Genomic DNA, 12,892 nt, shown 5'->3' with positions numbered 1-12,892 from the left:
ATTAAATAGAGAGATCTGCAGTTAGAGTATGGGGAGGGGTGACCCTTTGATCTGAGCAGGGCTGTGCCTGGCAAGGTGAATGATGGCTCCCTCTTCCACTGTGCGTCTGATGGCAGACCCCCTCTACCTGAAAGGCAGGATGTAGCCTCGTAAATAAAGTCCTCCAGGACGACACCAAACTGGTTCTGGCTGGGTTCAGTGATTTGTGGCTTTTTGAGAACAAAGACTTTTGGGGTATAAAGATCTGTGCAAACACCCCTACATGGTGTGTTACTTCTGGATGTCAAGACGAACCTCTGTCCGTGTAACGAGAGGGAAAGGACTTTGAAACTTTTATCCATCTTGCTGAAGGAACTACCCAAGGGTCTGATTTGAGCTTGCCTCCTGCTGAAGTCTCAGGGACATTAGACTTCACCCATCAGCCGTCCGGATTCCTATTTGAGAGGGATTCTACTCACAGGTAAGGCCTCTGTTGAGAATTCCAGAGCCTCTGCGGGGAACGCGGGCTGAAAGTCATCGCATCGCTATTGTGGCCCCCCACAGCTGAGGAGCTGTTGCCGCTGAGACCCCGCATTTGCCTGTGTTACCAAAGTCATCGTGATCGCTATTGTGGGCCGCCGCAACGGAAGAGCTGTTGCCACTGAGAGCCTGCATTTGCCTGTGTTACCAAAGTCATCGTGATCGCTATTGTTTGCCGCCGCAGCTGAGGAGCTATTGCCGCTGAGAGCCCGCATTTGCCTCTGTTACCAAAGTCATTTTGATCGCTATTCTGGGCCGCCGCAGCTGAGGAGCTGTTGCCACTGAGAGCCTGCCTTGGCCGTCCTACGAGAATCATTGCTATCGCTATTGTGGGCCGCTGCAGCTGAGGAGCTGTGCCGCTGAGTGCCCGCATTGGCCGTCCTACGAGAATCATCGCTATCGCTATTGTGGGTCGCTGCAGCTGAGGAGCTGTGCCGCTGAGTGCCCGCATTTGCTGTCCCATGAGAATCATCGCTATCGCGGGCCGCTGCAGCTGAGGAGCTGTGCCGCTCAGTGCCCGCATTTGCCGTCCTACGAGAATCATCGCTATCGCTAATGTGGGCCGCTGCAGCTGAGGAGCTGTGGCGCTGAGTGCCCACACTAGTAACCACTTCGAGGATCTTGTTATCACCTGCGGATGCTGCTGGGTGCCAGCGATTTTAAGCCCCGTCCCAGGATTTTCGTGAGTGCACACCGCGGACCGCTACAGCTGGGAGCTGTGGCCGCTGCGAGTCCGCCTGGCATGACCGCGGCTTCCTTCTGAGGCTGTGTGCCGTGCCCCCTTTAAATCTCAGGTACATTGTGCATCACCAGGTCGCGTGGTCTCGGCCTCGAACTAAGTTCGTTCCACACGATTTTTGAGTGCCTCTTTTGCTTTTGAAGTGAATCTGTAATTATGTGCATTGTGGTTTCTTGATCGCTGTTGAGCCTTGTGTTAAGTCTATATAAAGATACTTTTAATCCTATAGCTACTTGTGCGGTGTCCCTTTGTAGTGTTTTCACTGCGTTATTGTGTATGGTCGTAAATGCTTCACACACTGCCTCTGAGATAGGCCTGTCTGCTCGTGCTACATTACCACAGGGTTGAGCAGGGGTTATCAAAGGGTATAGCCCCTGACTCTGACTTAGGAAGAAGGATCCCTATTCGGACCTCGGCGCCAGCCGCTGCCAACTAGAGATCCCCATTTCTAACAATATTGAATTAATAATTAACTGTTGTTAGGTTCATCTCTAAATTAGCCAGACAGCGCCACCTTGTGGCAGATTGTCTCAAGCATCGGTGTTGACAATAAAGTGCTGGTGCCGAGCACCAGAAACTACCAGCTCATATTAAGCACTGTTATTAGCCCTTTTTGGGTCATTTAAATCCATATCATGATAAACAGTATTTAATTATATGTAAACCTTGAAATGTTTACACAAAAAAACTGCAGAAACCTTAATCTGCCCTATGTTCTTCAGAGAAATAGTATGAAAAGAAAGCTTGAACGATCATTGAGGAAGCCATTTCTTGATGAGTTTGGGTCTCGATTTGTTTACTTGCAGCAACAAATTTTTATATGAAATTCCATGTCTAACTAGCATGTTACTCCCACTGTAGGAAAAACATGCTAAGGATAACTTGTTAGTAAGTGTACTAGTGCCTAAAAATTAAAATACAACAAATGCATCCAGCATTTATAATCCTATCTTTAGTTGCTGGATATTTGTAATCACAAATATACCCACCCGCCCCAATTACTAGCATTCTTGCTACAACAGTGAAAATCCAAGTGCTGCTCGGAGCATTAAAAGAGATCAGTATAGTGAAAGACTCACTTCAACGGGTAAGTTAGAGAAAGAAGTAGTTTAGATAAAGAGGTGAGTTTGAAAGAGGTAAAGACAGCAAGATGTAGAGGTTGACAGACTTGGGTTAAATGGGGGGATAAATGGTTTGGAAAAACGAGTTAGGTAGAGAGAGTAGTGGGGAAAAGAGAAAGGTAGACAGAGGGGTAAAGGGTAGACAGAGAAATGTAGTGTAGAGCACAAAGAGGAAATTGAGAGACGTGAAATAGAGAAGGAGAAATCAGTTTAGAAAGAGGTAGAAAGTTGAAAGAGGAAGAGATGGTGAGGTATAGAGAGAGAGGTTGAGATAGTTGAGGTGGACGGGTTAAGCTGAAATGGAGAAAGAGATCCACAGAGAGATACGTGTTCGAAAGAGAGAGAGAGAAAAAGAGAGCTATACAAAGAGGAGTTGATGATAGAAAAAAAGAGCAGAAGTAAAAAAAAAACATGCGGCCAGAAAGGAGTGAAATATTAAGAGAGATGCGGGAAAAGGGAACTAAGGTAGAACGAGAAAAAGGGGAGGTGGAAAGGTGATGTTGTGAACTGATGGTGAGGTAAATTGAGAGATTAGCTCTTGAGAGAGATATAGTGGGGGTACAGAAAGGTAAGGTAGTGAGGGACATGTGAGGTAAAGTGAGAAATGTGGTAGAGAGGTGAGGTGAGGTGAAGTGGTTAGGTAGAGAAAAGACTGAGCGAAAGTTAGAGATAGGTGAGCTCCTAGGGATCTGGAGAGAGTGAGAGAGCAGATTGTGAAAGAAGTGAATCAGATGGGGCACAGGTATGGGGGCAGATGGAAAAAGAGCAGTGAGGTACAGATAGAGGGTTGCGGTAGAGAGCTGAGGTATTGCAGGGTGATCAAGAATGATATATATATGTACAAAAAGCGATGGAGGGATGATCAAGGTCATTAGAGAGGAAGCGGGAGATGAATTTGAGTAAGTTATATTGGGAGCGAGAGAGGTGATGTAGACAAAGGTAAGGAAACAGAGCAAAGATAGGATGAAGGTAAACAAAGAAGAGAGAAAGAGAGGGGGTTAAGGTAGAAGAGGTGAGGGGAGAGGATTGGCAGATTCTTTTTCAATTTAATTGCCACCAGCTGCCTCAGAGTGTGAGGGTTGAGTCTGGACAGGACAGGCATGCACAGTAAGGGACAGACTTATCATTTTTAGTGCAATGAAGCGCAGCAACATAACGTAACCCGTATTTGTAAAGCGCACGTTCACCCCCAACCCCCCAACAGGGTATCTTGGCGCTGAATAACAGATGTTTATTGTTACCCAACTCAATGGCACTCATTTTATCGACTTCAGAAAGGATGAGAGACTGAGTGGACCCGCCGGGATTTGAACCTGTGACCAAGAGGTCGAACACAGGCCCCTGCAGTGGATGCATTAGTCCACTAAGCCGTCCACTAAGCCACCAGACCCGGCCACAAAAGTTACTAAGCAGCATTGAGTAGGCGGAGAGTCATGTTTATTCAAATAACCTTCTGCTGCTCTCTGCCCCTCGATGACGCAAAAAAAGGCTGCATAGCGCCACTCACAACCTTTGTACCATGGTAGTGAGGTGTGTGCGTGCTGTCTAGCATAGTATTTGTACTGGAAGCTTACCCTCCAGTAAAAATCTTGCCTAGACAATTCTCAAACATTTCAAGTACTGCTTGTCCAGTGTACAGTTCAGCACACATGCCTGCTTCAAGGAGGCATTATTTTCTCATGTAAAGCCCATTCTAGCTATCTTAGTAATTCTGGCTTTGATCTAATATGCCCAAGTTACCCCCACGTAATGCTCCTTAATGCAAAGTGGTGTAAAGCAATGAGAAAAGGGCACCTTTCCAGTGCAAAATATTTTTACACTGGAAAGTAAATACTCTTGCCGGACTTTTCTCTGATTTGTTTCACTGTGGGTGACTTTGACCTGGTGTAAACCCATAACACAACTAGCCCTAAGGTTCTTTTAAACATGCTTGGCTGATAATTTTGAAAAAGTAAATGTTTTTTTAGAGCAACTTTGTTAACCCAGGAATTTCTATTCACTTTACCAGGTGACCTCCAGGAAGCTGTGGTCCTAGGATAATTGCTCACTTTGCCCATCCTTTATAGAGTCTCTTCTTCCTTGTGGTGAACCCTAAAAATGATGAAGATTTCCCTTTATTGCAACTACTCGCAGTCCTGAGGATTGAGAGGGTAGAATATTTTCTGCACAATCATGAAAAATAATTTGCCCATGCATTTTCTTAATTGTTCAACATAACTATTTTTCCGAGAAGGAAGCCGTCACAGCACTGAGGCCATACAAATCGTAATACTGATATATATATATATATATATATATATATATCTGTCACCATAACTTGACATTGTGCAGCGGATCCATCCTTTCTCTCAGTGCTGGTACCACAACATTGGAGCCTTACAAGGTACTTGGTTAAGTTAGAAGAGGTGAGGTAAAGTTAGGGAAGAGAGATGCGCTAGAAAGAAAGGACGTGTTGCCAAGAAGATTGGGGTTGGTCCATTTGTCTCAGGATCCCAATTCCAACTCCTCCAGTTGGTAGTTAGATGACCCGAATTTTTCCACATTGAGGGTCATGAGACCTGCATCCCTTCAGGTCCTTTTGTTATCTCGGTTTCATTCATTGTGACTCCACCTAGCTTTTTGGTTTGGGTAAGTAGGACATCACCACCCCCACATAAAATGCAGTGTGCACACACAGTTAGTTATGGGTGCTCCTGGTGATTCATTTATTTTTTAGTTACTGTTGTCACTTCTGCATTTTGTCAGAACGGTACAGGCACAATAGTCCAGGAAGGCATTTCAGAAAATAAAATGGCAATATTTTAGCATCCATAACATCAACATTAATCCAAACACAGGTTCGGTAATAGAATCTTTGACAAATTCTGGTGAAGTTGTGCAAAGGTAGTACAAAGTTGTGTAAAAGGGGTGTGCACGGAGGCAACCGTTGCCTGCCTGGGCAGCAATGAGCTATGCGCTGTATTGCGCATAGTGAATACTTGAAGTGGACTCATAATGAAAACGAGTGGTACCTTGTTGCCACGACTGGTGGCTCTGAGGACATATGGTTAACGCGTATTGCAAAACATTAGCGCTAAACCGTACAAGTGGGAATGATAGAGGAATGCCCCGTTGCCACCCATCACCACGTGAAACTCATAAAGCGTTGCAGTAGTTGTATTGCGATTCACAATGGCAGTTGCAAACTGCGCGGCTCTTTAGTGCTTTGCAAATTGGGCTTTGAGGGGCTGATTCACAAAGGTAAACGTACACTTTTGTGTAAGTTTCTGATTGTGTGATATTCACAAAGGGATTTAAGAGTAGTATCTTTACGAGTGCGGAGTCTCCGCACAGAAAAAGACTGATCGTTTTATGTGCGGAGACTCCGCACTCGGAAAGATACTACTTGTAAATTCCTTTGTGAGTAGCAAACAATCGTAAACTTGCATGAAAGTGTAAGTTTACCTTTGTGAGTCAGGCCCTGTGTAATTTTGTGAAACTGGTCCATGTATTCTATTCACATCACACATTGGTATTAAACATAGACCTGTTCTTTTCACTACAGAGACTCAACCTAAGTGTGCAGTCATGCTGCATTGACACAACACTTTTGCACTAGAAAGTGCATTAAAAAGACATTTCCATCAGTGTTTGATAGATTTGAAGTATGTACTTGAATGTTCGTCACATTCAAGTACTGGCTCACCCACATGTAAAGCGTTGGACAGTCACAATTGAAAAGTGCCTCTCTGAATGACATCAGCGAGTATTTTCCATGCCAACTATTTTATGTACTCGAGCCTTTATCCCTAATACGTCAGAGCGTCGTTGGCGTCTTCTTCGTCCAAGCAGTCTAAATGATATTTTTTAGATGTCTGCAAATATTATTTTAGAGGGCATGAACAGCTGGGAGTGAGGAAACAGACTTGCAACTTTCTTTTTAGTGCCAAAGATCAATGGCTACCGCTTTATGACACAAGCAAATATTTAGCTTTCTGCCACTCTAGCGGCCGGCCGGATGGTTGTAGGCCCATACTTGTAACCTTTTTTAACATGTAATAAACGGTTTCAAAAAAAAAAAAAAAAAATATTTAGCTTTCTATACCATCTTTGCTACTGCACCCCATATAAAAGCCTACCTGTTTTTATCAACAGGAGATAGCTTTTGCTAGGAGAAAGTTGGGAAGACGATCAGGTTCTTTCAGCTTGGTTACGAATGATAGGGTAAATGGTCACTCCGCCAGATACAAAATCCGGGTTTTTTCCCCATACCTTCAAATAAGACATATGTGCACAGGCAGTTACTATGTCTGTGCATTGAAAAGCATGCCCTTGTACCACAGCTTAAACATCCTGCTTCTCTGGGATTTGGGTTTTGCTATTCTGGGCTACTCATGTTGTCCATTTCGGAAAATCACATGATTCCAATGTTATCCCAATTGAGAGGAGTGACCACCTAAAACTGACGCCCTTCGAGGACAGTCATCTTTCTGTGCGTATGCAGCGCACATGCCTCAGGTGCTTGTGATAAGTGGCTTAATCTAGCTTCAAAGACCTCCGTGTGACAGTCGCAATTCTGAAGCTAAGCAGATGACAAGTCACCTGACAGCGTAGTCGAGGGTGCACCACTTAACGTGTTAGACTATTTTGGAGGTCATTCCCTTAGCAATTCGGTGCGCTGATACTAAATGGACCCCTCCAGAATTAAAAATGACAGTAGTTGTGGGACAACTATTAGCTCTTGCAAGTGGAACATTTTTCGAAAGACTTAATGTAAATCTTTTGGGGAGTTGAATGATCCTTCAATTCATGATTCCCTTAACTATCTCATTCTTAGCCGTTATATTCCACGACCCGGAAGTACTTCAGAATACATTTTCTTCTCAGCACTTTGCATACTACAAACTTACAGATCCTGCAAGTATGCTCCTGACCACAAGTTCTATGTAAATAAAATAGATATCCTAGCTCCACCGACGCTTCAATTTTTGTCAATTAATAGGCAAACTGGAACTGTTCATGTTCCAAAACAACAAATTATGCATTTTTTGTCTAGGAAATTTCTATTTCAATGACGTTGTCTTTAAAAAGCATTGTCAACACATTGCAGCTCTCAAGTCACAAGTGAGTGTTAATTTGACCAACTTTAAATGTCTGTGGCTTATGGAAATGTCTCGTATGTGTTGCTCCCCCTCAATATATATCGAATTATCTTTTCATATGCATACAGGTAGCTTACAAAGTGTCGGCTCAAAAGAAGCCGTAAACATCAAGCCTGCATTCCTATCTGTACAACTTGGAGACCCTAGTTGGTATCTGGTTTCTCCATGACTTTTGCCAGTATTACTACATTTGTGGATCCGCAGATTCCCCACCACTTTCATATCTACCATGTTTTTGCAGATAAGATCTGCACTTATCACAGGTGTTCTCAGCGTGCTGCAGAAGTCCTCTCAGGGCATTATGGTAGATGTAGTTTGAGCAGTTAATTTTACTCCTGTTTCATGTGCTGCATGGTTCTACCACTCATCAGAGAAGAGTGCTTACATGCTGCATTAAGTTGCTGAGAATAAATACCAACCAATGCGTAGCTGCATACCACGGGCTGAAACGACCAATTGACATACACCTGCACTCACTTGGTGCCGTTCATCATGTTAAATTACGGTTCACACACTAGATGTGCTACATCTCTCCTCCAAAAGCATTATGGAAGCTGCAGTTCTGTTGGTACATTTACTCATATTCCAATAGTGCTAGTAGTAAAGTACTTGCTTAGTGAGTGCTGGCGCCTTCTGACACGTTTCATGGTTTTTGCCACTCGCCTGAGAAGAGTGCTCTTTAATGAATTAGCGTTGGCCACATCAACACCAGTTCAGAAAATGGCTTACGTTACAGAACATAACATACTATCCATATGAGAGAACTATATCGAAGACTTGCAGCCTGGAACTTCTGGTCTCACGGTTGAGCTCCAGTACCTATTGATACATCACTAGTGAGGCGTAAACATTGCTCCTTGTTTGTAGTTCTCAAGCTGGACCAAGTTCTCCTCCAATGAGGTGTGGGGTGGGCTTCCTCTACAGCGCCGGGACGCCCCGTTGCTGGGGTAGCTGTGCGCTTTACAAGTCTACAACATTTACATTCCCTCACTGTTCACTTGAGTGAGTTGTTTATGCTTCGCTGCGATTCCAGAGGTGCTCATGCTTCCAGAAGGGAGTATGAAAATGATGGGTAGAGGCGAAGTAAAGGGGAAGAGGTGTAAAAGCATAACCATGGGGTGGTACAGAAGGGCTGGCAAAAGAAAAGGGTGCCCAAGTTTAGGAACCCTATGTCGATCGCCTTAGGTAGGAAACATGAAATAATGTGGCGGGGTGACAGAAATGTGGTAAAATAAGAGGCTATGCCTCTGCTTTGGGTCGGTGGGAGAGAGGGAGTTTCCTCCCATAGAGCCCTCACAATTCCTCTGAGAGGGCACAGAGTTTTCTAAAGTTATCCGTCATTTGGCGTGGAATACTTCCACGAGCGTCTGATAGGCTGGTGTGGAGAAAGGTTACTCTTGTGCCAGGTAAGCAGGGTAAATCTTACGGGTGTTTCTTATGTTACATTTCTTCAGGGGTGAAGGTTCTTTGGTGGCTTTCAGGGTCTCTCCCACTTTGGGCCCCCACTGCTCGCCTGAATTTGGTGCACTCAGCTTCACACCGATGGGGCATTATAAAGCGATTTGTGCAGTTCTTTAGTAAGCTTCCTCCAGATCCAGCCCTCACATCTCGCCTCAGCCAGTAGCTGTGCCCTCAAAACCAGATGTCACTTTTCTATCACTTCCAGGTGCTACTTGATGTGTGCATGACCATGAAGTCTTAAAGGTATGCATATGGTTCTCTCAGGCTCCCCTCCTGTGAATCAGGCTAATGATGAATCTTGCATCCTTCCTGTCCTTACTATCCTGGGTTCGGGCCACCTCCTTTTTCATGTGCCTTTTTATAATTGACTCATTGTTTCCTAATTGGCAAATATCGTGACCAGCTGTGCCCTATTTTCTACAATGGATTGCAGAGGGTATCATAGTGAAGGGAAGACTCAGACCCTCTGTTTAACGATCCTTCTTCCGTCTTGCTCATTTTCTCATTTTCTTTTCTACCGAACTGTTTGCAGATCTGAGCCTTGGGTTTTGTTTGTCCACACAAGATACATACTGCAGTTGTTCCTGTGCTTAACGTGCAGCAAGGCCAATCTTCACCAATCCCACCTACAGCACAGTTTCCATCCTCTCCAAGGATTTGCTTGCTCCAAGGTCTTTAGCAGTGCCCGTGAACAACGGGTGTCCAAACAGTGGTGCTATGCCTCTTCTGTAGCACGCTTGCTCTTTCAGAATGTTTGACTTGTTCTATTTTATAGTCAGAGGGCCTAGCACCCCATACCTCAAATTGTCTTGATGGGAAATATCCTGCAGGCATACATCACTTACACCTTGCATGGAGTCGAAGTACCTTCACTCCAGTGACATCATTCCAGCAACAATTGCATCATCTCTAATTCAGCAAACCCTCAAAAGAGAGCTAGGGTTGTCCATTCCTATACATCTGTTGCAACCTATGTGGAGGAGTTGGATTCTTGGGATTGGATGACCAATCTCCATTGGTCATGGAGCGGCTCACCATTTCTTTAGCGAGAGCACATGTGAGCCTCTCTGTCAAATTAGCTGTCTGGCAATACTCCACTTTTTAAAGTTTTGAGCTTCAGTATATATTATAAAGTGTTATAATTGTAAGCCCCCCCCCTAAATCTTCTTTTAAAGTGAGTGTTTCATTGTTTGTTAAATAGCTTATACATTTATTTGCTCTGTAGAGAGTACTGATTGACATATTTAATCTTCAATGATTTGCCAGGTTTATTGCTGAATTTTGATTGTATTAGATCAATCTTGGCGATAGTGTATATTTTTTATAATCAGTGGTTTAAAATACCAGTAAATGTAACTATATGTGTCTCTTTTGCTTACAAGATCATGCGTTGAGAAATTATAGAAGTATTCAAACCATAGGAAATGTATATGTTGTTTTAGGTGCCGGAGAAATTGAATCATTGGAGTGGACATCTGTTGAACCCAGCCTAGTAGGGCGAACAGCACCCAGGCAACTTCTGCTTCTCTCCGGTCTGTTTCTTGGTATGTTGCACTTCCAGTTATTTTAGAAGGGCCACTGGGCTGGTTTGTTTCTGTTATTTTCTATTCTCCTGACCAGTGAATCTGCTTAGACTTAAAGCTGTAGTTTCCAGTATATGGGCATTACACCCCTTTTAACGTTATTACACTTTTTAGGTCCCGGCTGTCGAAAGCAGCGCATGCACTGCTCTCGGCATCCAAGAGCTTCTTGGAATCAATACAGATTCCGAAGCTCTCGGAGGCGGGGTTGAAGCCCCGCCCATCTTTTTTATTTGCTAGCTTCAGCTCCCATGCAAAACGCTGCCTTTTGATTGTAAAGGAGCCTTCTTAGTCCCTCCTTGTTGCCGCCTTGTCTCCTTTTGGCCATGCCCACCGGGATTTGATCTTTTACCGGCAGCGTGACACTCTCCCCTGCATTCGTCCCCAAGCACTTTTTTCTTGGCATTTGGCATTTAGCTTAAGCAAAGTCAGCTGTGTGTTTATTTTCGCATCGTGCTTACACTTTAAGTGAAAGCGCAATGCTAAAATAAACACGTAGCTGACTTTGCGGTGCCGCGCTTGTTTTCGCTGAGGTGTGCCTCCCGCGTGCAGTAACAATGGAGCGCTTTGGAGGAGCACAAGGCGCCAAAGCGTTCCAGTGAAGGTGAAACTCTTTCCGACTCAGCAGATCCATTCATGCAGCAACAACAGCAGGAAATGACAGACCCACTAACCTAAATAATGCTCTGAGCACAAAACAAGAGCCGGTTTTATGAATGGCAGCCCCTCCGAGAACTAGAGCCGGATTAAATGGCAGTTTTTTTTATCCCTTGGCATATATTTGCAACTCACGGGCTGTGTTATTCTCTTCCGGTCTGCCTCTCCCCACCTCATCCCCCACACCAGCCCTCCGCTCGCCTTCCCAGCCCATGCTGTCTTCTTCCAGTCTACAGTCTTCCTTCCAGTCCGTGTTTCGAAGCTGTAGTTGCCTCTCTCCCGGTGAACGCATTTGAATGTCCTGGTGTGATTAGAGCGCCATGAACACATCCCCTCTCTGGCCCATGACGTAAGCTAGATTCCTTGGACCACAGTGTGCTTGTGCTGCTGTCTTCATGTGGCTGTTGCTTTGCGAAATGTCAGATTTCGCTTCTCGGCAGACAAGAGCAATAGATGTTTGCTGCACCACAGGCAACTTGCAGGGAGGCTCGAGTACTTCAAGGGGTCTCTTTGATGGTTCAAGGTAGGTTTTTATCTGAAACCTCCTGTGCATCTGCTCCCCTTGCATTACATTGCTTTACTAACCTCTCTCTTGTGGTAAGCTCCATACCGCTTCCAAGTTAACATTTACTTCCGTTCGCCAACCTGCATCACGTCTCGCAGTGACCACAGTCCCTCAGTACTTGTCTCCATCCCCACACTCTGCTCCACCTCTCCTGATCTTCCCACAATGCACTGCCCCCTTTTGACCACCCCCACTATGCAACACATCTTCAAATTATCAGTTTCCTGCCACCCTCTCTCAGATAAACCTCTCCCAGTCACTCCCCCTGCCAGTCTCCACCACCTCTCCCACTTACCCGTCTCACCCATTGCTACCTATCCTGATTCCTGCACCTCTCTGCGGAATCCCCCACCTCCCCCTCCCTTTTTTGATCACCTCCCACCCAGGCCCACCTCTTCTGATCTCACCTGCATTGTTCAATGCCTCCCTATCATGCCCACCCAGTACCCATTTTCTCTTCGCCCACGCACAAACCCAAGCCTGCACCGTCTCACAATCATGCCCAACCTGCAGTGTAGCTCCTAGCTGCCTCCGTCCACAGCGCTTTGCTGGCTGAAGAGACCAACCTCACGGAGGCCAGAAAAGTATGTCAAAGTATGGATGTAGCGCAGTTTAGAAATTTCATGATAGGTAATTAACAATGGATTTTAATTATATCACTCTGTGCAACTGTAGTGCTATAGTGCCAGTTAACTGCATCACACTTGTAGTACTAGGAGATGTAATTTAACTTCCCTCCTAGTTTAAACAAGCATTGACAAAGCCAATAGGCCTGGTGTTCGCTGAGTTGTATGTGTCAGGCTAGGCATAGGGTTTGGGGTTAGCTGGCTGCACAGATGCCTATACACAGATATATTTAATTTGATTAAATTGGATAATAATTAGGGTTCCTGGTTTTATGGTATTCATATTTTTTTAACATTTCCGTGTGTATTTCACCTAATCTATTATTTGCCCATCTTTTTGGTATTTATCCATATTCATTTTGTGTTTTGAGAATAAAGAAGTCATAAAATGGTATATTTCCACATTTATGTAACTGAAAAACTTGCAACCATACTTTGCTGGCTGTCGCATTTTAGCAGCTAAATATAGTGAAACATTTCACC

At 44.6% G+C, this 12,892-nt stretch overlaps 1 protein-coding gene across 2 annotated transcripts in view; it reads left to right on the top strand.

The window, feature by feature from the left end:
• Positions 1-12,892, top strand: part of NFKB2 (nuclear factor kappa B subunit 2) — a 214,473-nt gene that overhangs the window by 56,826 nt on the left and 144,755 nt on the right. The window contains exon 2 of one of the 2 annotated variants that reach the window (XM_085603918.1): positions 10,424-10,525. The exons of the other annotated variant lie outside the window; for it this stretch is intronic. The gene's annotated coding sequence lies outside the window, so the exon portion shown is untranslated. The remainder of the gene's footprint in view (positions 1-10,423; positions 10,526-12,892) is intronic. 2 annotated transcript variants of the gene reach the window in all.

Source organism: Triturus cristatus, chromosome 1_2 (assembly GCF_964204655.1).
Source record: "Triturus cristatus chromosome 1_2, aTriCri1.1, whole genome shotgun sequence".
Taxonomy (NCBI): Eukaryota; Metazoa; Chordata; class Amphibia; order Caudata; family Salamandridae; genus Triturus; species Triturus cristatus.
The sequence above is the reverse complement of the archived record's forward strand: the minus strand, read 5'-3'. Positions and strand labels throughout refer to the sequence as shown.